Below are 27,283 nucleotides of genomic sequence, written 5' to 3'. Positions count from 1 at the left end.
ATGGGCACAGCCTGTAGAAGGTGCCTCACTGCATTTCTGCCCCCTTCCGATTCATCCAAGGTGACAGGACGCACACTAACACTCCGCCGGCATGCACCCTCTTCCTCTGATTTCTGTCACATGTGCTATGACACATGCGACAGAAAACTACTCGCTGGGTCCAGCTAAGAGTCCCCCTAATACCCTCCCGGTGTCTCCCAGTGATCCCTCGCTGTTTTTACCTTTTTTGCAGTGCTGATCCCCCGCATCCCTCCTCTTTCACAATACAAAGTATGCGCATGCGCAGAGTGTGGCAGTCAGCTCAGCTCAGCTTCCTGTGTTCATTGAGAACGACAGTGGAGCTGCGCTGGCTGCACGCACACAGCTGCTGTGACCCGGGGAGTGTGGGTGCAGATTCTTTGCACCCACACTCCTCACATGGAGGGTCTGCACCCCTAGAAAATGGGGGACACGTACCCTGAGCGTGACCCCCATATTCTAGAAGGTCCAGAGTCGTCTTGGGACTTTCAAAATGGATTATAGGAGATTTTTTTTCTTTACAATAAATTGGTGTAAGAGGGAATGTTTTGGGGAGTGTTTTTTCAAATATTTTTTTTTTTGTCGTCTATTTTTTTTCTCCTTTTATTACTGACAGTTGGTGATGTCGGGTATCTGATAGACGCCATGACATCACCAACTGCTGGGCTTGTTGTCAGGTGACATTACACATCTTGTATCAACCCCATTTATTACCCCATTTGCCACCGTATCAAAGTAACGGGATGAGCTGGGGCGAAGCGCCAGGATTGGCGCATCTAATGGATGCGCCACTTCTGGGGTGGCTGCAGCCTGCTAATTTTAGGCTGGTAAGGGCCAATAACTATGGACCTTCCCACCCTGAGAATACCAGACAGCAGCTGTCCGCTTTACCTTGGCTGGTGAACCAATTTGGGGGGAACCCCATATTTTTTTTTTATTATTTATTTATAAATAATTATAAAAAAGAGCCTGGGGCCCTCCAAATTGGATCCCCAACCAAGGTAAAACTGCCAGCTGTGGTCTACAGGCTGCAGCCATCTGCTTTACCCCAGCTGGCTATCAAAAATGGGGGGGACCCCACGTTGCTTTTTTTTAATAATTTTTTTTTTTTTGCTAAATACAAGGCTAGCGAAACAAATACACAATCTATATGAAGTGAAAGCTGCACACCAAATTCAGAGAAATATGAACAAGCATACATAAGGAATGAAAAATACAACTAGCCATATGAAAAATGGAAAAACAAATTAAATGGGACATTGCATAACTGCTAAAGATTATTTGAAAAAAAGAGATATTTAGCTAATGTATTGATCAATTCATTACTGCCCCATAACCAACTTCACGGTAATCTCTTATTTATGGGGTCCCTAAGTGTCTCTCTCTCTCACTCATCTCACTCTCTCTCTCATCTCTCGCTCTCATCTCTCTCTCTCTCATCTTTGTAGCTGAATAATCTGCTTCTGGTTTCTCTGCTGCAATACAGATGTTAATATTACCAAATCTTCCTATGCTTTTCATTACAGGCAGTGGCTCAATGGGTAGAGCTGCTGCCTAAGGAGAATTAGTTCACAAGTTCGAGTCCCAGCCGTCCCGGTAAAGAGTTTAATTTAATTTATTTATAATTATTATTTATTTATAACTATAATTTAATTATGCACTGAGGGGAGGAGCCGGACATCAGCTGTGAGCAGTGGGACACACCTCTAAAATCGGAGCAGATCACGGAATGAGGCTGCACTGAGCCCTCGCTCACAGACGTCGCCGAGTGTGGATTATGCCAGACCTGGATATTTGAAATTGATATTATATTTCAAATAAAGGATTTTTTGGTGTTGTGTTTATTTACTTTACTTACAGATTAGTGATGACGTGTCATAGACGCTGCCAATACTAATTTTGGATTTAGTGGAAGTGAAGCACTGCCATTAACTCCTTATTACCCTGATGGCCACCACATCTCGTCAATCAGGAAGGCCCGGTGACACGCCGGGACTGTCGCATCTAATGAATGCGACATTCTCGGGGCAGCAGCGGGCTGATATTCTCGGCTGCTCCCCAGCCTGAGAATACCAGCCCGCTTCTGTGTGCTTGCCCCGGCTGGGTATCATTTGGGGGGGGGACCGCATGTCATTGTTTTACATTATTTATTTATTTATTTTACTACACGATATAGACCTGCTCACCGGCGGCTGTGATTGGTTGCAGTAAGAAAGCTGTCACACAGACTGCAACCAATCATAGGCACCGGTGGGTATACAAGATGGATTAATGTGCGGTCGGCATTTTCAAAAGCTGGAGAACCCACCACAGTGTGAGAGCCATGCAGCGACGCGCCCGTGATCGGTGAGTAAAAAAGAAAAAGGGAGAGACTGATTGACTATAATGGCCGCTGGCTTATGTAGTCCCTAGGGCGCCATGTGGCCAAGCCAATCACAGTAACACCACAACAAAGATGGCTGTGGCGTTACTGTGAGGACAAGCAACGTCAGATGTGTTCACTGGCTGGAAAATGGCACCAGTAAGTCCAGAAACGAAAATGAAAGTACCGGAGCAAATACCATATTAGCCGTCGGATAGCGGATACCTCAGATACCCCATTAACCATCGGATACCGAATAGTGTCAAATACATTCACTCATCCCTAATAAATAGTCCTTGTAAGGGCTGAACACAGTGTCCAGTAGCTGATAGAAGCTTCATAAATTGCTTTTTTGACAAACAGAACGCAAGTCTTTTGGTCACTCTCTCTATCGGTCTTTCCCTCTCCCCCCCTCTCTCATACTCACCGATCACTGACCGATCACCGGCGCGGCGCTGCACAGCTGTCACACTGCTCCGACGACTTCTCCTGCTTTTGAAAATGCCGGCCGCTCATTATTCCATCACGTATTCTTTGCTTCCCCCACCCACCGGCGCCTATGATTGGTTGCAGTCAGACGCGCCCCCATGCTGAGTGACAGCTGTCTCACTGCAACTAATCACAGCCGCCGATGGGCGGGTCTATGTAGTGCAGTAAAATAAATAAATAATTTTAAAAAACGGCGTTCGGTCCCCCCAAATATTCATACCGGCCAAGATAAAGCCGCACGGTTGAAGGCTGGTATTCTCAGGATGGGGAGCCCCATGTTATGGGGAGCACCCCAGCCTAAAAATATCATCCAGCAGCCGCCCAGAATTGCCACATCCATTAGATACAACAGTCCCTGGACTCTGCCCGGCTCATCCCGATTTCCCTGGTATGGTGGCAATCGGGATAATAAGGAGTTAATGGCAGCCCATAGCTGCCACTAAGTCCTAGGTTAATCATGGCAGTCGTCTATGAGACACTCCCAATGATTAACCTGTAAGTGAAAGTAAATAAACACATACACCCGAAAAAATCTTTTATTTGGAATAAAAGACAAAAAAAACCACCCTTTCACCACTTTATTAAAATCCCCAAATACCCCTCCAGGTCTGGCGTAATTCTCACAAGGTCCCGCGACGCATCCAGCTCTGCTACATGAAGCTGACAGGAGCAGCCGTGGAACACCACCGGTCTCTGTGACCTCCACGCAATAACTGAAGTGAAGTCTTTTATTCCAAATAAAGGAATTTTTCAGGTGTATGTGTTTATTTACTTTCACTTACAGGTTAATCATTGAGGGTGTCTCATAGACGACTGCCATGATTAACCTAGGACTTAGTGGCAGCTATAGACTACCATTAACTCTTTATTACTTGGATTGCCACCGCACCAGGGCAATTCAGGATGAGCCTGGTAGAGTCCCGGGACTGTCGCATCTAATGGATGCGGCAATTCCGGGCAGCTGCTTGCTCATATTTTTAGGCTGGGGGGCTCCCCATAACATGGGGCTCTGTTACATCTCGTGGCTCTCCTCTTGCAAGGAATGAGGTGGTCCCCCATTCCTTGTCTGCCGCGAGCCTTCCTGCTCAGCAGTGCCAAAGGCCTGGGAGACTGCAGGAGTTTCCTCCTCCTAGATGCAGCAGAAGGGTGACACCTAGTGGTTTACTCCTTGTAAGGAATGGAGTGGTCTCCCATCCCTTGCCTGCCACGTGTCCTCCTGCTCAGCATCGCAGAGGGTCGGAGTGGTTGCACAGTGTGCAAAGGATAGAAGCTCAGGGAAGCAGCAAGACTTCCCTTAGCTCTGCACATTGTGAAACCGAAGATCCCGCCTTTATGACCCAGAGGCAGGAGGTTGAGCATGTGCCCCACGTGACGTCTTCTGATTCGCTCACTGGTATCACACGGCCAGATAACGAGGCTGGTGATGTGCTGAATCCTGACTGGCCGGGCCAGGACGTCACAGATCATGATTGGGTCACATCCGTCTCGCGCCCGCCCTTGGCTGGAGCTACATCTCCTTAAAAACCCCTCCTGCCATCATGGCGGCGCGCGACCGTCCTTCTATGTTTGGATGTCTGGCAGCGTGCTGCCACGCCACTGTACAGACATTGTGTTTTGCAGGTCTCGCCCCTGCCTTGCTGCTCCGGCAGTATTCCGTTTAACAGGCTGTGTTCCTGTCCCAGGTGAGCTCCTTGAATCTCTGTCGGACTCACCTGGTTTCTGAAGCATACGTGCGTGGGCACCTCTGTGCTACCCTCGTGCCATATTCCTGTGACTCCCGCTGGCACACGTGCGTAGGCACCTCTGTGCGTCTCCGTGCAACAGGTACACCGAGTTGTGAGCCCCGTGCCATACAACCCTCACGGGTTAGGGCGGACAGGTGTACGCAGATCGTCTGTGACATTCCAGACGATCGCTAGCAGCAACCCGCTCACTCTTCTCCCACCATAGCAGCGGTCCCTTACACCGCACAGTGGATCTTGACCGGCGGAAGCAGTCCATATACCATCTTGGCACGCTTCCCCGGGTCCCCCTCGTAACATTACGGTCGCGCCAAAGGTCTGGCTATGGCAGAAGAGCAGCAGCAGTTGCTGCGTTATGTGCAGCAGTTGGAGTCACGATTGGCAGCTGTGGAGCGGTCTTCCCCCGATAAGGCTGCTCTAACAACAATTGCCACCCAAGCGGCCACTCAGGCTGTGGAATTGAGCGGAAAGTCGCCTCGCCTTGCGCTCCCAGAGCGCTTCAACAGGGACAGCTCCGAGTGCCGTGGTTTCATAAACCAGGTTACCACCTACTTGGAGATGTCCGCCACTCTTTATGCTACTGAGAAGGCGAAAGTAGCATTCGTCCAGTCCCTGCTCACAGGGAGAGCGCTAAAATGGTCCACACCGTTGTGGGAGCGCGGAGATCGGGTGGTGAATCACCTTCCAGTTTATCTTGAGGCCATGAGAAAGGTGTTCCTCGGGCCTCAAGTCACCCACGACTCCGCGCTGCGACTCCTACGCCTTCGGCAAAAGTCCACTTCAGTCGGGGACTTTGCGGTGCAGTTCAGGACACTCGCCGCAGAGCTGGACTGGCCAGATAAAGTCCTTGTCCCCGTGTTCTGGGAGGGTCTGGCAGGGTTCGTCAAAGATGCGCTGGCCACGCGTGATGTGCCGACCACCTTAGAGGCCTTGATACGGCTTGCTTCTCGCATAGACATCCGCCACGCGGAGCGGAGGCTCGAGGTCTCTTCGGCACCCACGTCTACCTGGCCTACAGAGCCTCTGACTCTCCTTCCCCACCAGACCAGTCTCCCAGCCAGTTCTGTTGATGACTCTGTGGAGCCCATGGAAGTCTCCAAGGTGGTCTCCTCTACCACAGGCTCTCGGCCGCCGGTCGTTTGCTTTGCCTGTGGGCAGAAGGGACATGTAGCTACCCGATGTTCAAAACCATCGGAAAAGAGACAGTCTGGTTTCCATCAGAGGAGGAACCCTAGACGCTGCCTCTCCTTCTAAATTAACCCTCAGCGCCCAGTTGCAGTTCGGCACCACTGTCTTCCCTGCCCTGGCTTGCTTAGACACTGGCGCTGACGGCAATTTCATTTCAGAATCCCTGGCAACTAGGTACTCTGTTCCCCTGGTCCTGTTGCCTAAACCAATCAGTGTCCAGGTAGTCAACGGGTCCCTACTTGTCAAACCCATTACCCAGATCACCGTCCCTCTCAGGATGGATGTACCACCAGGCCACCATGAGCAGGTGTCCTTTCTGGTGCTTCCAGAAGGGACGGATGAGATCCTAGTAGGACTCCCCTGGTTGAAACGGCATGCTCTGATACTCAACTGGACAACAGGGGAGATCTCGTCCTGGGCAGGGTCATGTAAAGAACACCTCGGGACCACCGGGTCACCCACTCCCCTAGACCTGGTGCCACCTTGCCAGACCCTCGTTCCCCCTAGGTTACGGAACGATGTACTTTCCTGGGACCATACCTCCAAGGTCGTGGGCCTCTTCAGATCCAAAAGGACCAGAGTTCTAGAGGCCAGGCATGATTGGTGGCAGACGGCCGACTCCTCGTCCGACAACCCTGAAGTAGCGAGGTTGGTTAAAACAAAAATCGTTCAGGGCAAGAGGTACTTCCTCGTGGAGTGGGTCGGTCGTGGACCGAAGCATAGGACCTGGGAATTGGAGGATCATGTCCACGCTCCGGGTTTGGTAGCAGCCTTTGAGCACAGGCGGCGGGGGGGCCCTAGACGGGGGGGTAATGTTACATCTCGTGGCTCTCCTCTTGCAAGGAATGAGGTTGTCCCCCATTCCTTGTCTGCCGCGAGCCTTCCTGCTCAGCAGCGCCAAAGGCCTGGGAGACTGCAGGAGTTTCCTCCTCCTAGATGCAGCAGAAGGGTAACACCTAGTGGTTTACTCCTTGTAAGGAATGGAGTGGTCTCCCATCCCTTGCCTGCCACGTGTCCTCCTGCTCAGCATCGCAGAGGGTCGGAGTGGTTGCACAGTGTGCAAAGGATAGATGCTCAGGGAAGCAGCAAGACTTCCCTTAGCTCTGCACATTGTGAAACCGAAGATCCCGCCTTTATGACCCAGAGGCAGGAGGTTGAGCATGTGCCCCACGTGACGTCTTCTGATTCGCTCACTGGTATCACACGGCCAGATAACGAGGCTGGTGATGTGCTGAATCCTGACTGGCCGGGCCAGGACGTCACAGATCATGATTGGGTCACATCCGTCTCGCGCCCGCCCTTGGCTGGAGCTACATCTCCTTAAAAACCCCTCCTGCCATCATGGCGGCGCGCGACCGTCCTTCTATGTTTGGATGTCTGGCAGCGTGCTGCCACGCCACTGTACAGACATTGTGTTTTGCAGGTCTCGCCCCTGCCTTGCTGCTCCGGCAGTATTCCGTTTAACAGGCTGTGTTCCTGTCCCAGGTGAGCTCCTTGAATCTCTGTCGGACTCACCTGGTTTCTGAAGCATACGTGCGTGGGCACCTCTGTGCTACCCTCGTGCCATATTCCTGTGACTCCCGCTGGCACACGTGCGTAGGCACCTCTGTGCGTCCCCGTGCAACAGGTACACCGAGTTGTGAGCCCCGTGCCATACAACCCTCACGGGTTAGGGTGGACAGGTGTACGCAGATCGTCTGTGACATTCCAGACGATCGCTAGCAGCAACCCGCTCACTCTTCTCCCACCATAGCAGCGGTCCCTTACACCGCACAGTGGACCTTGACCGGCGGAAGCAGTCCATATACCATCTTGGCACGCTTCCCCGGGTCCCCCTCGTAACAGGGCTCCCCATCCTGAGAATATCAGTCTTCAGCCATGTGGCTTTATCCTGGCTGGTATCAAAATTTGGGGGGACTGCATGCCATTTTTTTAAATTATTTATTTATTTTACTGCACTACACAGACCCGCCCACCGGCAGCTGTAATTGGTTGCAGTGAGACAGCTGTCACTCAGCGTGGGAGCGCATCTGAATGCAACCAATCTTAGGTGCCAGTGGGCAGGGGAAGCAGGGAATACGAGATGGAATAATGAGCAGCCAGCAGGAGAAGCCACCGGAGCAGTGTGACAGCTATGCAGCGCCATGCTGGTGATCGGTCAGTGATCGGTGAGTATGAGAGAGGGGGGGGAGGAGAGAACGACCGAGAGAGAGACTGAAAGACCTGCGTTCTGTTTGTCAAAAAAGCGATTACTTTGGTTTGAGAGCTGTTCTGGTGGCGACAAAAACACTGCATGCTGCTCTGAGCCCGTTATTCCAAGACACCAGAAATGCAGTCACGCACCTTCTAAAGGCTGTGACCATACTGTTTCTGCCTTTTCCTCAGTCACCACAGCTCGCTGTTAGGTCCAATGTGAAATTATTTGAGTTTTCCATAGACTTACATTGTGCATCGAATATTCGCAAATAGTCGAATAGTGCCGACCTATTCGTCAGATATTCGTCGAAGCGGATATTTTGGTATTCAATCATCCCTAATAACCTTACTTTCTATGCACAGTAAGATACATAAAGCTTTAACTTATTGATGTTGGCGGGTTGGTAATACCACTTATGAGTACAAGCACTTTATTAAAAAGTAAGCAATACAGTATTATAATTCGGCTGTCCAATTATAAAAGCAAGCCCTCATATGACTATTTTGTCAGAAAAATAAAAAAGTTATGGCTCTTGAAAGAAGGTGATGAAAAAACTAAAATGAAAAATTTCCTGGGGGTGAAAGGGTTAAACATATTTTTTCTTTTTTTTTTTTCTTTCATTTGGTATTACATTGGTTAATGACTTTTTCCTTGCTTGTAGTTCCTTGTTAGTTTTCTCTCAGGTGCAGCCAGTTTGTACACAAAGGAAAAAATATTTGTTCAGCTCACCTGCTGCCCGGACTGCTAAATCTCCTGGGTGCTCGGAATCCGCTGGTAAGTCCCAACCAGCTAGGTATGAGGAGGCAGAAGAAAGGAAAAAGGATTCGGCATGAATTCCTCATAAGATAAAAACATCTTGATCTTTATTGGAACATTAAAAATAGCATGAAGACCGAAGGCAAGATACTGTATCAGTGCATAGGGGTACTCAACGCGTTTTGGACTTCGCGTATAAAAGCAACAGAGTCCTTAATCAGGAGAGATTAAGGAGAGAGACATGTGACTCATTAGTTTTTCAGAGGTCTCAGGTTAGGCTGGGTTCACACATAGCGATAGCGATAACGACGTCGCTGTTACGTCATCATTTTCTGTGACGTAACAGCGACCTAGTAAGTCGCTGTTATGATCGCTGCTTAGCTGTCAAACACAGCGACGCAGCAGCGATCATCACGTCGCTACATGTGCAGAGAGCAGGGAGCTGCGCACACTGCTTAGCGCTGGCTCCCTGCTCTCCTAGATACAGTACACATCGGGTTAATTACACGATGTGTACTGCAGCTACATGTGCAGAGAGCAGGGAGCCGCGCACACTGCTTAGCGCTGGCTCCCTGCACTCCTAGCTACAGTACACATCGGGTTAATTACATGATGTGTACTGCAGCTACATGTGCAGAGAGCAGGGAGCCAGCACTGGCAGCGTGAGAGCGGCGGAGGCTGGTAACGAAGGTAAATATCGGGTAACCACCTTGGTTACCCGATGTTTACCCTGGTTACAGCTTACCGCAGCTGCCAGATGCCGGATCCTGCTTTCTGCTCGCTTCAGTTCGTCGCTCTCTCGCTGTCACACACAGCGATGTATGCGTCACAGCAGGAGAGCGACAATAAAAAAACGAACCAGGGCTGTGTGTAACGAGCAGCGATCTCACAGCAGGGGCCAGATCGCTGCTCAGTGTCACACACAGCGAGATCGCTAATGAGGTCACTGTTGCGTCACCAAAACCGTGACGTAGCAGCGATTTCGGTAGCGATCTCGCTATGTGTGAAGCACCCCTTAGAATGGGGATCATGTGTGTTACATTTGGTGTTATTGCTCACAAACTCTCTAAGGCCCCCTTCACACGTGCGTTAAAAACACGTTCGTGTTAAGCGGAACATTTTTCGAGTCCGTGTTATGTTTTTATCATCTGTATTCTTGTTCCATGTGACATCCGTGTTGCATCCGTATGTCCGTATGTTTCTTCCGTGTGTCCGTTTTTGAAGTCCCTGTGTGATCCGTGTGACTTGCGTATGCCATCCGTTTTTGTTGTACGTGTTGCAGTGGTTAGTCATCAAATTAATGTGTTAATGTGTTGCTGCTGTTTGCAATTGACATTTTACTAATTAAATAAGCCAAGTAACCTGAGTGTGGTGTTGGTTTGATATGCCACAGTGGTTCGTGGTGGTTAGTTAAAAATATCCATATCAAATGAGGCTCTGCTTTTTCTAGCATGGATGGTTTCAACACGTTTTGGTGTTAGGAGATTTCTGATTCCGTCTGGAGATATTCCAGAAAGAAGAATGTGGGTGCATCCAATTGTCCTTATGCGTCCTACTCATGAACATTTCCATTGTCTGTATGGAGAATTAAGGCGATATCCTGCTAAATTTATTGCATATTGCCGCTTAACGGTCGACATTTTTGATTCAATCTTGGACATTCTCAGGCCTCATCTCCAACTCCAGGACATGCGCCAATGTATTTCGCCTGAAGAAAGATTGCTTGTTACATTAAGGTAATTTATTAAAAATTAAATTATTAAATTAAACATGATTTGTTAACGTGTTTTTTCAAATTAAATTTTTTAATGAAATATTGATTATTCTAAACATTATAATAATATTAACCCCAATTTTTCGTTGTACTTTATGTATATTTTTGATTGTAATTGTGTTACTTTATTTTTATTCATAATTTTTTTTTTTTTTTAAATTTTGAAACAGTTTTTAAACTATATATATATATATATATATATATAACAAAACGTAATTATTTCAGAACTAGACTTGACATATTTAGCATGTTTAACTTTTTTTTTTTTTCCTTACATATTACATAGGTTTCTTGCAACAGGCATGTCATATGGTGCTCTACATTTTGACTTTCTCCTTGGTACATCAACCATGAGTGGGATAGTATGTCTAACCTGTGATGCCTTATGGGAACATCTCCAAACTCAAGTAATGCCTCCACCAGCAAGAGAAACTTGGCTAGCCATAGCCCATGGATTTAATAAATTTCCACACTGTATTGGGGCTTTGGATGGAAAGCACATTAGAGTTCGGAAGCCACCAAATTCTGGTTCTAGACATTTTAATTTTCATAAATATTTTTCGGTTGTCATATTAGCATTAGTTGACACAAATTATAAATTTATTTATGTAGATATTGGTGCTTATGGAAGTGCCTCCGATGCACGGATTTTTAGGTCCTCGCGATTGGCAAGACGTTTGGTGTCCATGGACTTAAATTTACCTTCTCCATCACCACTGCCTAGTACTTCAGGACCACCAGTTCCTTTTGTGATGGTGGCAGATGAGGGATTTGCCTTATCTTCACATGTAATGAGACCTTTTCCTAGATGTGGAATTAATGACTTGAAATCCCAATTTAATAGTCGCTTAAAGGATGCCCGTTCTTATGTCGAATGTTCTTTTGGGATTCTAGCATCGAAATGGTGCATTTTTCTAACAGCCATACAACTCAACCCAACTAATGTGAAGTCTGTTATAAAAGCTACAATAGTGTTACATACTTTTTGTAGAATTCATGAGGGACATCACATCTACTTCAAATTATTTAGAAAATGTTACAAATAATGCTAATGTTAGTCGTCAACCTTGTTCGTCTGCTTTGCAAATCAGGAATAACTAGGTGCGTTATTTTGTTGACAATTAATTTGATTATATATTGGGTTTTTTTACATTTTTGTTTTTTTGTTTTTTAAATCGCAAATAATTTTGAAATATGGTAATAATATTTCAATCTTTTTTTTTTTTGTACAAAAAAATAATCATTGTGTACATTGCGGTGACATATATTCAATGTTTATTTGTTTCATGTGCCAAATAGTAAAGAAGTGTTACGAAACTATTTGTTTGGAATGTGTAAATCAATATTTTTTGAAAATCATTTTGTAAAACAACATAACCCCTTTTTTTGTTTAATTTTTTTTAAATTTAAATTAAAAAAAAAAATTCTAAAAAAAAAATTTAAATAAATATAGACTCCAATAGTTTGATGCAACTTTAATTTTTCCTTTATTGTAAGTCAAAACAAATATTTTTTTTCTAAATTTTTATTATGCAGTAACATATTTGTAATATGCACTTTTTAAAAATATCACACTAACACTTTATGTTACATATTGACATTCATTACAATATTAAAAATAAAAAAAGAAAATTCACACAGATTTTTTTTCAATTTTGTCAAAATTGTTGACAAGCATAATATAAATTTCTTCAAAAATTGTTTTTAAAAAAAAAATAGCCAATCATATATTTTCACTCACATTACTATTGCAATATATATGACAAGTTTAATGGGGAAATAAAAAGGCACACATCATTAGCTTACATTAACAACAACATCATTCATTAGTCAAAAAAATTTTATAATGAAAAAAATTGTGATATTCCTTTATTTCCAACAATGTAAAGGATTTGTAACACAACAGTAATTACACATATTACAATATTAATACCCATATTATGCTGTAAACAAATAAATTCCTTTGTTTTTTGCATATAAGGTTTTTAATTAACAAAATAAAACCAATTTTTGAGAAAAAGTATGTTTACAAGATGTTTTTGTTTAAAAATTAACAAAATAATGAGAGATGTGACACATATGGACCTAATCTATTAAGTCATCAAGACTTGCAACTGTCTCCTGTGTCGAAGTATTATTAGATTCAGGTTCTGAGATTGTTTGGGACACAAATGTAGTGGTTTGAGTCTTATTGACGCATGTGGCTACATTGGGATGCTGAGCTGATGTTGTTTGTAACATGTGTGAAGATGACGCATTCATGGGTTGTATCATTGTTTGTGCAAACATTAGTGGTGTTTGAATTTGTGGCTGTTGTGTGTATGAGATATTTGTGGGAAATTGTTGTCCCTGTAGGAATGGTTGTGAAGCATTTTGTCAAAAAAAAAAAAGACTGTGTGTATGTAGATATTTGGCTTGCTGTCTGTCTGGGTTGAATGTTTGTGGGATTAATGTATGTTTGTGCTTGTGTTGGATGGTGAAGGTAATTTAGTGGGAAAATTTGGCTTGGAGGTTGAGATATATGAGTCATCATATTGTTACTTTGGCCAGACACCATAGTTGTAATAGATGTCAGGGGTCTATTACTGATGTTTTGTGCGTCACTAATTTGAGCAGTTTGGTTGGCAATGTTGGGTACAATAGAAGTAGATGGCTGGTTTGCCAGATTTTGGGCTAAGTGGTGCTGAAACAACCAGGGTAAAAGCATTATAGTTAATACGCCATTGGTCTATGGCTAATAGGACTTGGTTGGGCAGAGGAGTTGTTTGACATGCTGAAATTAAAGTAAGTATTGCAGCTCTTAAGCGTTCCTGGTGGTCCGAATGTACTTTAGCCATACATGGTGCAAGGGATCTGCAGAATCTCTCTCTATCACTTTCTGGCAATAATGAGTTCATTATTGCCATTACTCGTGTATCTATTATTTCAGGCAGTGACCTGATATCCTCTGGCCGTCTTAGCCTACGTGCCTGATATGTGTTTGTATTTAAATGTGGCACAGAATTTGAAATGGTAGATGGTGATACATTAGTAGAAGTGGGTTGTGTTGTGATGTGTGTCTGATTAGTTGTGGACTCTGCACCTGGATCGCTTGATACCTGATCTGTATTAATATTTTGTGCGTTCTTGCTTTCTGTGACGTTTGGAAGTGGCGGGTCCACCTCGGATGCTGAAGTCGCTGTAGCAGATTGTGCTGCTGATGGCATGACATCCAAATCTTCAAAGTTATCATCAGTTCTGGAAAAATTAAATAAATTTTACCAAATTAGAAAATGTACTCAAAAAAAATCCATTTGATAGTCCAACATAATACATAAAACAATTTTTGTAAAAAATGTGTTTAAAATTTCAATACTTACTGAGTAACCTCCATTATAGGACGAAGAAATTCTAAGTTTTCAAAATAGACATATTTCCTCTTCCGCGTGTTTGCTGATGTTGACGGAATAGGATTAAATTCCCGCCTATACTGGTCCCGGGCAGATCTCCATCTCGGTTTAACCAAATCAACTTAGTCCATAAAAATAGTTGAGAAGTGGTCCACAATATAATGGTATAGAAATCAGTGATGGAAAATATAAGTGAAAAAAAAAAATAAAAAAAAAATTAATGAATAATACACAAAATCTACCACCACCAACATTTTTTTTCATTTTCATTTCAAATAAGCAAAAACAACTAAATTTTAACATAAAAACCACAAAAACAATTGCTCTTTTCCCCAGTGAACAACGATCCCATCCATTGTTTGGGTATAGCTCGGCTGCTACCACCTTCCATGTGCGCTCGACAATTGCCCGGTCCCGGTAGCCTTCTGTCCTAGTGTCCCATAATTCTGGGTGTCCCTCCACTACAGAAATTAAATGTTGTGTATCCACACGTGGACCCATGGTGTTTAAAGGATAAAATCCAAATGATAACAAGAATACTGCAGACAACTAGCCTAACACTCCTTTCCTCACTGTGTCCTGGCAGCACAATGTGTTTTGCAACATCACTTATCAAATTACAGCCACCTGGTTCAAAATGTAAAAATCATTGCCATAATTGTTTAAAAAACGGACACGGACAACACGGAGATGCAGCCGTGTCATGTACGTGTGCTCACGGACCCATAGACTTTCATTGGGTGCGTGTGTGCGTGTTCCGTGCAGAAAACAGACATGCATCCGTGTAATACGGATACACATACGTATCACGCACACGGACACATGGACCATATGGAAAAACGCACATGTAACTCCAAACATTGAATAACATTGGAGTACGTGTGTCTCCGGTACATATGGAAACGGACCAAACACGTACCGGAGACACGTGCGTGTGAAGGGGGCCTAAGACTGATCAATGGAAGATAATCATGGCACCTTATGGCAAAGAATTCTCTAAGAATTGTTTTGCTACATTAAGATGGCCTAGCTAATAAGAAGATTGCCAACACCCTGAAACTGAGGTGCAACATGGTGGCCAAGAACATACAGTGGTTTAACGAGGCAAGTTTCACTCAGAACATGCCTCAACGTGGTCAACCAAAGAAGTTGAGTCCATGTGCTCAGCATCATATCCAAAAGTTGTCTTTTCAAAATATGAGTGCTGCCAGTATTTCTGAATAGGTTAAAGGGGTTGGGAGTCAGCCTGTCAATGCTCTTACAATATGGTGCACACTGCATCAAATTGGTCTGCATGGCTGTTGTCCCAGAAGGAAGACTCTTCTATAGAAAATCTTTGATGCACTAGAAAACCTGCAAAACATTTGCTGAAGACAATCAGACTAAGGACATGGATTACTGAAACTAAGCCCTCTGGTCTGATGAGATCAAAGTAAATTTATTTTGATGGTATCAGGTGTGTGTGGCAGCAACCAGGTAAGACGTACAAAGACAAATGTGTCTTGCCTACAGTCATGCATGGTGGTAGGAGTGCCATGATTTGAGGCTGCATGAGTAGCTGATAGCTTTGGGAAGCTCATTGAGGGAACCATGAATTCCAACATGTACTGTCACATGCTGAACAGAGCATTATCCCCTCCCTTTGGAAAGTGGGCCAAAGAGTGTTAAATATACTTTCTTAAGTATATTTTTTTTAAGTTCAAGGACTTGTTCACCAGATGTGAAATTCCAATCAAAGTATGCTGATAATTATTTATAAAAACATATAGAATGGTTTAATGGATTGTCTTCCAAAAAGTATTATAGTAACAAAACATAAAATATGTACAGTAAGTATATGCAGCAAAGTAGTTCATTTCTCTACTAAATCAGCAGAAGTTTAGTGTCTTTCTCACCCATCTTTGCTTTGTCATAATGTGACATGCTAGAACTGCAGACCGCACGTCTCTCCAGTGAGTGAGCCCCCCCTGAGTGTCATGTGATGGGTTATTTATATGTTTAGCTTGACATCTGATTTTTCCGAGAAAAGAAGCTCTCCGACTTGCATGATGCAATCCTTTACCAAAGTTACACATACAGATATATATATATATATATATATATATATATAATATATCTATATATATATATATATATATATATAATCAGTAAATATCTATGTAAAGTTGATTAATTATGAAATTTAGGATTTTACATTCCCCCTGTTTGTGGGTGACATATATTGAATGGAGCCCTCAAAATAGATAAATTCATCATTTGGCTAATTGGTCTTCTTTCTTCTTTTCTTCATCTTTGGCAATAGCGTTTAAATGTCAATAATAATAATAATCATGATCAATTTAACATTATTATACGTTCAGTAATATAATAATGTGGATTTGTGTTATGGTAAGCTGTGACTGATATTCATATGAAACTCATAATTATACTTCCCTAAATCTAAAACAATGCTAAAGGATTTGATCATCATCTGGTATCCTCTGGTTATCACTTGGTGTCTTCTGATCTTCATCTGATGTCTGTTGATTCTTTCCAGCAGAAACAGTCTTTAGTTAACTTCTTTGAAATAGATGAGTGCATATAGATTTGACACAGTCCATTATTGCATTCATTATTGTTCAGTCCACAATCTGTATTCTTTATTGCAAAGTCTATATTTTAATCAAAGTCCATAAATCAAATATTGATAAGAAAGCGAAATCTAAAAATGAAACATACTGTAGTTTCTGATATCTTTGCTGTGTCAGTTGAAATTACATTGGTTGCCTTGGATATTTCTGGAATTCTCCAAGCTGCCTGATGTCAGTTCTGGAACAAGTGTTTTGACATCTTTGGTCAGCATACCAGGGGTTAATTTTGACACTTTTTCGCTCTCGGGAGCAGCTATAACAATAGAATAGGTCTTATGCACAGAACATGTCAGGGTTGCAGATTGCTGACAATACTGTATTGTGAAGTTTTGCAGGTAGTAAAAATCACTGAAACTTTATAATAACATTGTCCATCTTGGCATCATAGAATCATCATCCAGTCGTGAGTCTCTATTGTAATTAACACAGTCTTATTTAGGACTTTACCTTTGATATTTCTAGATATCGGCTTTTTCCTTCTTGCAACTTTTTGTAGAGTCACTTGGATTTAGGAATAGTATAAGTCTTTATTACATATTGAAATCTTTTAGCAAAATTCTGGTATCTTGATTGTATACTTCATTCCCTAACTATATACCAAATCTGTCAATTTTCCTAACCTTTAATATCACAGTGTACCATAGCAATCAGTAATTCCTGTATCATTATTGTTATCATCAGAGGATTAATATAATTGATATTTAAAATAATAAAACAAATTACAAAAATAAATATGATATAACACTTTTCATGTAATAACATTTTTATGGCATTTATGTAACTATCTTTTCAACCCATAGGTGTCAATGTGTTTTTCATTTCTTCTCAAATTTTATTTATTAGGTGTTATATCACATTTGTTAGGTGTTATATTATATTTATTTTTATAATTTGTTTTATTATTTTAAATATCAATTATATTAATCCTCTGATGATAACAATAATGATACAGGAATTACTGATTGCTATGGTACACTGTGATATTAAAGGTTAGGAAAATTGACAGATTTGGTATATAGTTAGGGAATGAAGTATACAATCAAGATATTTATTTTTTATATATATATATATATATATATATATTATTTATTAGTAACCTACTAATATAAAGAAAATGTATAACCATAAACCAGAAAAAAATGAATGTATCAGTGAATTAAGGGGAGGGGGGTATTCATGGAATTGAAACTTTTACTTTTACTTGTTTAATCTCATTATCAATAATATATTATAAAATACTATTCTTATACTAGACATTATTCTATTAAATTTTGATGTGTTTTCTTAATTGGGATATTAAAAAATTAGAAAAAAAAATACAAACGTAGAATAAAAATTTAGAATAAAAAATAAAAATAATCAGTATAAAAAAATAAGGCCTTTGTTATGTGAATGTAAAATTTATGTTTTCAGTAACACATACTCTTAATATTACCAATATTCCGTATGATTTCCATATCTGTCCTATCATCAAATTATCAAAATAATTAAATTATGTAACTTTGTATCTAATACTCTTCTTTAATGTAAAAAATGACTTCTGATTACCATACTCCATTTTATTATACCCAATAGTTGTAACATTGTACCTTATTAAAGGGAACCTGTCACCAGGTTTTTTCCTTATGAGCTACAACCAGCAGCAGTGAGCTCTTATATACAGCATTCCAGAATACTGAATATAAGTACCCAGACTATCTGTACAGTGCTGGCCAATAGTATTGGCACCCCTGCAATTCTGTCAGATAATACTCAGTTTCTTCTTGAAAATTATTGCAATCACAAATTCTTTGGTATTATTATCTTCATTTATTTTGCTTGCAATGAAAAAACACAAAAGAGAATGAAACAAAAATCAAATCATTGATCATTTCACACAAAACTCCAAAAACGGGTCAGACAAAAGTATTGACACCCGTAGCCTAATACTTGGTTGCACAACCTTTAGCCAAAATAACTGCGAACAACAGCTTCCGGTAACCATCAATGAGTTTCTTACAATGCTCTGCTGGAATTTTAGACCATTCTTCTTTGGCAAACTGCTCCAGGTCCCTGAGATTTGAAGGGTGCCTTCTCCAAACTGCCATTTTGAGATCTCTCCAAAGGTGTTCTATGGGATTCAGGTCTGGACCCATTGCTGGCCACTTAAGTAGTCTCCAGTGCTTTCTCTCAAACCATTTTCTAGTGCTTTTTGAAGTGTGTTTTGGGTCATTGTCCTGCTGGAAGACCCATGACCTCTGAGGAAGACCCAGCTTTCTCACACTGGGCCCTACATTATGCTGCAAAAATTTGTTGGTGGTCTTCAGACTTCATAATGCCATGCACATGGTCAAGCAGTCCTGTGCCAGAGGCAGCAAAGCAACCCCAAAACATCAGGGAACCTCCGCCATGTTTGACTGTAGGGACCGTGTTCTTTTCTTTGAATGCCTCTTTTTTTTTTCCTGTAAACTCTATGTTAATGGCTTTCCCCAAAAAGCTCTACTTTTGTCTCATCTGACCAGAGAACATTCTTCCAAAACGGTTTAGGCTTTCTCAAGTAAGTTTTGGCAAACTCCAGCCTGGCTTTTTTATGTCTCGGGTTAAGAAGTGGGGTCTTTCTGGGTATCCTACCATACAGTCCCTTTTCATTCAGACGCTGACGGATAGTACGTGTTTACACTGTTGTCCACTCGGACTGCAGGGCATCTTGAACTTGTTTGGATGTTAGTCGAGGTTCTTTATCCACCATCACAATCTTGCATTGAAATCTCTCATCATTTTTTCTTTTCCTTCCACATCTAGGGATGTTAGCCACAGTGCCATGGGCTTTAAACTTCTTGATGACACTGCGCACCATAGACACAGGAACTTTCAGGTCTTTGGAGATGGACTTGTAGCTTTGAGATTGCTCATGCTTTCTCACAATTTGATTTCTCAAGTCCTCAGACAGTTCTTTGGTCTTCTTTCTTTTCTCCATGCTCAATGTGGTACACACAAGGACAAAGGGCAGAGGTTGAGTCAACTTTAATCCATGTCAACTGGCTGCAAGTGTGATTTAGTTATTGCCAACACCTGGTAGGTGCCACAGGTAAGTTACAGGTGCTGTTAATTACACAAATTAGAGAAGCATCAGATGATTTTTCAAACAGTGCCAATACTTTTGTCCACCCCCTTTTTTAAGTTTGGTGTGGAATTATATCCAATTTGGCTTTATGACAAATTTATTTTATTTTTTTTTCAATGAAGACAAATGAAATGAAGATAATAATACCAAAGAATTTGTGATTGCAATCATTTTCAAGAAGAAACTGAGTATTATCTGACAGAATTGCAGGGGTGCCAATACTTTTGGCCAGCACTGTAGAACATAAAAAAACACCTTTATTATACTCAGCTAGGAGGCAGTCCGGTCCATTGGGTGTCTCTGCTCTCGGTCCCGCGCCTCCTCCATCTTGTGCAATTGCTGTCCTCCTTCCCAGCCACATGTGCATGACGCTTCCTGTGTCATTCACACAGAGGCCGCCATTACGCTCTTGTGCATGCGCACTTTGATCTGAGAGCAGAGTAAAGTACTGTAATGCAGAGGCATGAGGAAAGGTCAATGACTGCCCACACATGTGCACTACACAGTACTTTCATCGGCCCTCAGCCAGGCATATCAAAGTGCACATGCGCAGGAGTGCAATGGCGGCCACTATGGGAATGATGCAGGACGCGTCATGCACATGGGGCTTGGAAGGAGGATGACAATTGCACAAGATGGAGGAGGCGCCGGACCAAGAGCAGTGACACCCATCAGACCAGACCGCCCCCTAGGTGAGTATTATAAAGATTTTTTTTACTTTCTTCAAAGTGGACTGGGCACTTATATACAGTATTCTAGAATGCTGTATATAAGGGCTTACTGTGGTGGCCACAGCTCTTAAGAGAAAAACCTGATGACAAGTTCCCTTTAATATTTTTTCTATATCAAAAATTTATGAAGAATTTTTTATTGATCAAACATAATTATGTAATCGGCATCAAAAACACATTTTTCTTTTAATTCCATAAAATGTGATTTTATGAAATGATCCATAAATGCAGATTAAAATGAAAAATTATTTTGTAAAACTTCTGTATAAATTTCCATATCACCTTTATATTAAATTATTTGTATTAAAATTATGTTTACCAATCTGTGCAACCATTATAAGAAAATATGTAAAATTCTAGAAAAATAAAAACATTAGAAATAATTATTCTAAAACATTGATCTTCTGGGTAAACATTTGATGCGTTTTTTTCTTAGCCATAATTACCTAAGTCATGATAACAATAATTACTAAAGAAATACATATATGAACAATATATTTTGGATTATATTTAATTATTCATCTTAATATTCATGTAATTTACACTTATTTGTAATATTTTATATTCACAGCATTTTTTCAAACCATGCATCTCACATAAGAAGGTATGCATACATATACATATATTTTACAAAAATAGTGTTTCTTAAATTACACAGCTCTGCGACTAAAAAGCTGTTTGATTATGTTCATCTAATTTCCATGTATTTTGGTGTGCTGAAAATGAAAAAAATATTGAAAAAAATCCTGGACGTCAGGATTTGCCACAAAATGCAAAATTCTCTTCAAATTTAGTACATCTTTCATATTTTTTTTTTTTTTTTTTTTAGGATTTTGAAAGTCAAAATTACTATTCATTAATTCTCATCAATGAATTGAAGATATATAATGCCAAAAAAATATAACTTTCAAAGAAAAGAACTTTCAGAGTGAGCTAATGAAACCAGCATCAACATTTTGCAAGCTGAATGAGTGGGCTCTGACATGCCCGGGCTTGTTTCAATTGTTTTATCTTTGTTCTCGCCTGTTCACACTTTTTAATCTCAGTTCGTGTTAGCTCATCATATTCAACCGTGTTTCCCAAAATTAGCATTATGGCTCAGCGGCAGTGTATTAATTCGCCTGACAGTTTCTGTTACATTTGTGGTGAATATACAGTGTTGAAGCAACAGCTGAATATTACAGACTTTCTGAAAAAAGTATACTTTGCATATTTCGGACTAAAGCTTGGAGATCAAGCTAAAGCTTGGGCGCCTCATAAAGTCTGCAAACGGTGTGTTGAGGACCTCCGAAATTTGTTCAAGGGTAAAAAAACAACTTTCCGTTATGGGATTCCTATGGTATGGTGATAGCAAAAGAACCATAGTGACGATTGTTACTTTTCTTCATGCGATGTGAAAGGGTAGCATTCCATTTCATACCCCAATATTCACTCAGCAATTTGTCACATCCCCTATGGCACAGATATACCAGTACCCAAGGCCCCTGCTACCTTGGAAGAGATAACTATCTCCGATGAAGGTGGAGTCATATCTGAACCAGATGAATCAAGTTCTGACTTTGAAGATGATACAAGACCAAAATTGTTTTCTCAGGAGGAGATGAATGATTTGGTAAGAGACTTAAATCTTCTCAAAGATGCCGCTGAGTTACTCGGTTCAAGCCTCAAAAGCAAGAATTTATTGTTGCCAGGAGTGTCTTTTTCAGATGAGAAGATGAGTTCGTTCCTTACTTTGCCCAGGAAGATAAGTTGGTTTATTGCATCGATGTCGAAGGTTTGATGGGTCAATTCAAAATCCAATATGATTCAACGCCATGGCGTCTTTTTATAGATTCTTCAAAAAGAAGTCTCAAAGCAGTTTTACTCCACAACGGCGGTTTTTATGCTATCAACCCTGTAGGTCATTCCGTACACCTCAAGAAAACCTACGAGAACTTGGAATTAGTTCTTCATAAACTTAAATATGAAGTATGAAGACCACGGTTGGCAAGTGTGCGGGGATTTGAACGTCTTGCGCATGCTGCTCGGGCAACAAGCTGGGTATAACAAGTACCCTTGTTTTCTGTGTCTATGGGACAGTCGAGACCGACAAAATCACTGGACCAAGAAGAATTGGCAGCTGAGGGTGCTTACAGTTGGTGAAAAAAATGTCCTCCGAGAAACTTTGGTTCCTCCCCATAAAGTTCTTCTACCACCTCTCCACATCAAATTGGGATTGATGAAGCAATTCATAAAATCACTTCCAAAAGATGGAGAATGCTTCAAATACTTGGTCGCCATGTTTCCAGGCCTCTCGGAGGCAAAATTGAAGGAAGGTGTGTTCGTTGGACCAGACATTAGAAGGCTTATAGCTGATCAAGAGTTTATCAATACCATGACGCATCCTCAAAAAGAAGGGTGGATTGCATTTAAAGAGGTTGTAGAGAAATTTTTAGGCAATAACAAAGACCCTGACAAATCGTCGGACGAATCCTGAAAGCATTTCATGCTTTAGGTTGCCTGATGAGTTTGAAAGTGCATTTCCTCCATTCCCACCTTGACAACTTTCCTGAAAATTTGGGAGCTGTGAGTGCAGAGCAGGGTGAACGATTCCACCAGGACATTAAAGAGATGGAAAGAAGATACCAGGGAAGATGGAGCAATACAATGATGGCAGACTACTGTTGGACGCTTCAGAGAGACATTACAGATGCTACTCACAAGCGTAAATGTACCAAGAGAAGCCCCACAGGGAAGAAGAATTGATTTTAGTGTTGTTAGTGAGCTCATTGCAGTTAAAAAAATGATTTTCATGAAACATTTGTAATAAAAACTTAATTTTATGAGTCTATTTTCATTTATTTTGAGGCATTGTCTTATTTAACATACTTAAATTGTGAGAAAACGTGATGTCCTATGACAAAACGGAGGTCACTTTCGGATTCAGCGCACTCAAAAACATAAAGATTACGTGGAATAACCAAAACAGCTCTCGAAAAAAAATTTTGTGCAGACCTGTGTTATTAATGCGCATTATGAAAGTATGATCTGTAATTTGATTTATTTTTAAAAATTCTCCAAATACGAATAACATTTATCTCACATACCAGTGGACACATGAGTTCAAATGTCACATGCTTTAAGACGTGCGTTAGCTATTTAAAATGCAAAGAAAAGAAATTCTGCAAACAGCAAATAATTGTAAGCACTTCACACAAAAATTTAATTTTGAAATATTAGTTAAACACAGAAATGATTATTAATAGGGATGATCGAATATCACAAATATTCAGCAATATTCGGCTTCGTGAATATTCGACGAATAGGTCACCGCTATGCGAATATTCGATGCGCAATGTAAGTCTATGGGAAGCCCAAATAGTTGCTATTTGGCAACTATTTGGGTTTCCCATAGACTTACATTGCGCATCGAATATTCGCAAATAGTCGAATAGCGGCGACCTATTCGTCAAATATGAGCGCAGCCGAATATTTGAGGTATTCGATCATCCCTAATTATTAAATATGTGTGTATATATACCCATACAGATTTTTTACAACTTCCTGTATAAGAAAAGGAATACATTTATAAGCAAAATGTTTCATCAAATTTTAAGGCAATAGAAAGAATAAGATCAATATAACATTTATAAAAATCGAAATACACTTAAGTTATATATTTATTAACTTTTATTATATTTAAAATGTTATTACTTTCATTAATATACAGAGATATAATTTATTAATTTATAAAACTCTAATTTCTATCACTATACATTTGTAGATACAATTATACTGAATCTAATCCAAGTATGAAATCTACATCTATAGATAAACCTATAAAAAAAAACAATGTTACTACACAAATATACTGTATATGAATAATTATAAATATTACTATATTCACATTTTAACAAAATCTAAACCTAAATCTAATTTTTGTCATCAAAAATTCTACTCAGAATGGCCAATTTATGACTATAGGAATCTCTGAAAAGAATTGAACTGTCCTCAGCTTACATTATATGTCAGTGAGAACATTACTCTCAGGGTCCACCTGCCTCTGGGTGGTGTCAAATATCTTGAAAGTCATCTGTCTCTAGAAAGAGAAAATCAGATTTGTTTCCTTTGGAGTAGGATTTTCAGATGATATTTTAATCTTATCATAGGGTTTATAGCTGATATGTGATTTCCTATGAATTTCAAAAATTTTGTCACAGGAATAATTTGATCTAGGAGAGTTTGATGCAGGAAAGTTTGAAGTTTCAAGAGAGTTTAACGCTGGTTTTTCTTAGGCTATGTGCGCATGTCGCGTATTTGCATGCAGTTACGCTGCGATCTGCACCGCAGCGTAACTGCATGCGTCCTGCGTCCCCAGCATAATCTATGCAGATTATGCAGGAGACGTACGCACATGGCGTATTAGAGCGCAGCGCTTCGGCTGCTGCCCGAAGCGCATGTTCTAAGAAGTGACATGTCACTTCTTTCCTGCGCTCTGCCTGCAGCTCCCGCTGTGTCTATGGGAGGGTCTGCAGTCAGAGCGCATGGAACAGGCTTTTTTTTTTCACTTCGGACTCTTTCTGCAGCGATTTGAAGCGCACGTGTGCTGTTCAAATCGCTGCAGAAATTTCTGCAGGGCCAGTACGCAACATGCGCACATAGCCTTAAGATTTTACCTTATTTGATTTTATAAAATTAATTTTCCAGTTTTGTTGATGAGTTCTGACAAAATTAGAAATATGTGCAGTAAAATAAAGAATGTTTTTGTGATGCAATAATGTATGTTTTAGAATCCAATAATTTGAATTTATTCACAAATGTCTGAAATCATTGATTGTGATCTGACATTTTCAACTACTGTTCTGTACAATCAGTGAAATATTTACATAAAAGTAAGTCTACATTCTTTTTGTCCAATTAATTCCTCTAGCATTTCAAAATTTGGAGAGTTATCATTTCTTTCACAAAAAATCAACTCTCTCAGTCTGTTTATATCATTTGAGTACTCATGTGACTCACTAGCATAACATTTTTTTAATAATAGGCATCTGGAAAAACTTAAAGGCAACCACATGGTAAAAATCCGATTTTTCTCAACTTTGGTTAAATCAAACTTTTCAGCGAAACTCTCAAATATTTCTGAATTCCTACACACATAAAGCTTCTTCTATTTTTAGTGACCTGCCTTCACCATTTTCTCTGTCTTCTCCTCCATCATCTCTCTCCCCATCATTTCCCATGACTCCTCCCACATCTTTATCATTTTCTCTGACTCCTCCATCTTTTTCTTCGTCATTTCCTGTGTCCTCGGAGACAAGGTCAACTTCAGCTCAGACTACAGACACATGTCTGCTGCCATCTTGTTGACTCTTTTCATTACAGACAAAATCACTGATATTACAATCAATATTACTAACTGACACTACAGTTTCTACACAATCTTTGGATTTCATTTGGATTTTATTTAATTCTATTTTTACTCAAACACTGAGGGCTGCCATCTTGGATTTGCTGTGTGTAACAACTGTTACGCACCTCAAATCTGGAAGCCCCTGTGCATAAGAACTGATGCGACTCTATCTTTTACACTTAGGATTACTGTGCAGAGCCATTTTGTTGGGGCCTGCAAAGTCATCCTGATATGTCTAAAGTGTCACCAAGGACAGCTGGCTCAGTGCTCCACTGTATACTATGCCCCGCTGTATCCTATGCCCCATATATTCTGCCCCATATTCCTGTGCCCTCATATACTGTGCCCCGATATTCCTGTGACTCTATACACTGTGTCCCGATATTCCTGTGACCCCATATACTGTGACCCACTGTATTATATGCCCCATATACTCTTCCCCCATATTCCTGTGCCCTCATATACTGTGCCCTACTGCATACAATGCCCTATAAGTTCTGCCCCCATATACTGTGCTTTGGGCACTGAGAGAAGGAACTGCAGAGACACCAGGCTGGCAAGAGTAGCTGCCGGCCGGATTGGAGGTCCAAGATGACATGTGGAGACGAGGAGTGATCTGCAGCATAAGCCTGGCACTGATTTCACGCTGTGATCACCGCTCCCAGCCGCATGCACTCACCCCAGACCTGCGCCATAGCAGCCTGACAGGACAGGCTGCTGTCTGTTCCTCCCATCAGCATTCACAGCACAGAGCAGTGAGGAGCTGCTAGGACCGGAGGCTCAAGGTGAGCACACGCAGGGGAGGGGGGTGAGCGGCGGAGTGGGGGGTCGCGGGGTGCAGGGGGTGCAGAGCGGCGGGGGGAGCACACTTCAGGATCAGTTAGGATGCAAATACCACTGCCCGGCACTGGTACTCACTCCATCCTGACCAGGTGACAGGGGGAAAGTGCAGTACACAGCTTACGCTGTGGGCTCCACAAACATGGCGGCAGTCTCCTCCCAGGACTGTGATCTGGACAGCCCAGGGGGCATGTGCAGCTCACAGCAGAGAGCTCTCAATGTTAGAGAATAGGGTCAGAGTCCGTCTATCAGACCCAATGAACTGGGAGCTTCCATATGTGAGGTGAGTAACTATCATTACTCCAAGATGGCAGCCCCCAGTGTTTCAGTAAAAATAAAATTAAAATTAAATAAAAACTAAATAAACAATGAATTTCATTTTGTATTAAAAATGATTGATTCCATAATCACTATTATTAATACAAAATATGTTGCTGCTACATAAATATACATATAATTTCATTCACTGATAATGGTAAACATGGTGTTTTTTTCTCATCTTAGTCAACAGAATGGAGCAAAAAATGGCTTGAGTAAATGTTCCAGTGAAGTTATTTGTTAAGCTGGTGTCACACTAAGCGACAGCGACAACGACGTCGCTGTTACGTCACCATTTTCGGTGACGTAACAGCGACCTTGTAAGTCGCTGTTATGATCGCTGCTTAGCTGTCAAAC

At 41.3% G+C, this 27,283-nt stretch overlaps 1 long non-coding RNA gene across 1 annotated transcript in view; it reads right to left on the bottom strand.

Annotated features, from left to right (window-relative positions):
* Nucleotides 1-12,165: 12,165 nt before the first annotated feature.
* LOC142299053 (uncharacterized) overlaps nt 12,166-27,283 on the bottom strand; it is a 33,973-nt gene continuing 18,855 nt past the window's right edge. The window contains exons 2-3 of the long non-coding RNA XR_012752647.1: nt 13,886-14,036; nt 12,166-13,763 (exon numbers count right to left, since the gene is read on the bottom strand). This is a non-coding gene — a long non-coding RNA (uncharacterized LOC142299053). The remainder of the gene's footprint in view (nt 13,764-13,885; nt 14,037-27,283) is intronic.

Source organism: Anomaloglossus baeobatrachus, chromosome 1 (genome assembly GCF_048569485.1).
Source record: "Anomaloglossus baeobatrachus isolate aAnoBae1 chromosome 1, aAnoBae1.hap1, whole genome shotgun sequence".
NCBI lineage: Eukaryota > Metazoa > Chordata > Amphibia > Anura > Aromobatidae > Anomaloglossus > Anomaloglossus baeobatrachus.
The sequence above is the reverse complement of the archived record's forward strand: the minus strand, read 5'-3'. Positions and strand labels throughout refer to the sequence as shown.